The sequence below is a fragment of the Cavia porcellus genome, unplaced genomic scaffold, assembly GCF_034190915.1.
Source record: "Cavia porcellus strain 051 isolate PalLab524CR breed Dunkin Hartley unplaced genomic scaffold, mCavPor4.1 scaffold_4, whole genome shotgun sequence".
NCBI classification, from domain to species: Eukaryota; Metazoa; Chordata; class Mammalia; order Rodentia; family Caviidae; genus Cavia; species Cavia porcellus.
Window position 1 is genome coordinate 8,108,918 of NW_026947487.1, and position 1,592 is coordinate 8,110,509.

Sequence of the window (1,592 nt, forward strand, 5' to 3'; positions counted from 1 at the left end):
ACAATTTTTAAAATTTTGTTTTTATTTATATTTATTTATTTATTTATTTTGTCTTTTTATCAGTACTGGGAATCGAACTCACGACTGCCTGCTTCCAAGGCAGGCGCTTATGCTGCTGAGCTATACCTCCAGCCCCTTGTTTTTATTTATTAATCAAAGTTAATCATGGCACAGGCTGGAGATTTAGCTCAGTGGCATAAGTGCCTGCCTGCCAAGCATTAGGTTGTGAGTTCAATCCCCAGTACCAAAAAAAAAAAAAAAAAAAAGTGTTACTCATGGCATTATTGATTTATGTATTTGTTGGTACTGGGGATTAAACTCAGGACCTTGTGCTTGCTAGGCAGGCAGTGTGCTGCTAAGTTATATCCCTGACTTTCATGGCATTTTTTTTGCCTCATGGCATTAAAGAATCAGGTAGTTCTATAAACCTGACATGAAAAACAGTGTCTCCATTTTCCACTCTCCAGGGCCACATTGTTACCTTTCTTATTCTTTTGATATGGACACACACCCTGCCAAGTACTATGCTTTTATTTATCTTAACTCCTCAGGCTTAGGAACTATTTCCTGACTGAGGATTTAGCTCTTTATGTTCCTCATCCAGTCCTTGCCAATCCATCTTTCTCTCCTCCCATCTTTGCAGTTGGGCCACAACAATCGCCAGTGTGGAGTTTCTGGTATTTTGCCCAAGAAAATGCAAGTCATAGCTGCATCACATGCAGTGGTATTATTTCTCCTTTCTGTGCGGTTCTCCTCCCCCTTTTTCTGTTAACTGTTTCTTCTAACTCTTCTATTGAGCTATTACTCTGCTCATTTTTTAATTTTGAGAGTTCTTTATTGTTTTCTAATGCTCTTTTTTTTACAACATCCTGTTCTTGCAGATGTGTTATTTTTTTCTTTTCTTCCCCCAGGTTAACTATAGGATATTTTTCTCTTGTCTTCTGAGTATTTCTGCTTCCTCTAAGTTCATTTTCATTTGCTTGTTTTTTGCAGTACTATGGTTTGAACCCAGGACCTTTGCACTGAGCTACATTACCAGATCATTTTTTAAAAATATTCTTTTGACTGGCCCTGAATCAAGGCCAGCGGCTTCCTGACACTGTTAATTTCAAGCAGGAGCCTAAAGAGATGTCTTTCTATGGTCTGTTGGCAGAACAGAATTTGGCAGTGAAATGGTCAATTTATTAGAAAGAAACAGCTTGAAGCAACCCCTCCTCCCCACCTAACACCCCCCACCCTGCGTGAGTGGTTGTGAGTGGTGGCAGGCTGCAGGGGCCCAGGACGGGAGCCATGGCATTTACTGGGACTCACACCATGTGGGACCTGAAGCCCCAGGAAAACAAGCAACCCCTCCCCCTCTGCCTGTTTTGTTTGATTGAACTTCATTATACATGAAAGTATGGTCAGCTATTTTGAAGAGAACAAGAGACTCTACGACAGACATTAGTCCCTATTGTCTGGTTTTGAAGACCTAAAACGCCTTCCTCATTTCTGTTCAGATCAGTTTTGTACTATGTTGTTTTGTATTAATACTCTGTATATGAAGACGTGGACAACTATTTGGAAGAAAACAAGAGACAATATGATAGATA

General features: G+C 40.1%; 1 non-coding gene across 1 annotated transcript; it reads left to right on the top strand.

Annotated features, from left to right (window-relative positions):
- The first annotated feature begins 1,065 nt into the window (after positions 1 to 1,065).
- On the top strand, positions 1,066 to 1,200 carry LOC111753854 (small nucleolar RNA SNORA2/SNORA34 family). The gene has a single exon (XR_002788632.1). It is a non-coding gene; the product is annotated as a small nucleolar RNA SNORA2/SNORA34 family (small nucleolar RNA).
- The last annotated feature ends 392 nt before the right edge of the window (positions 1,201 to 1,592 follow it).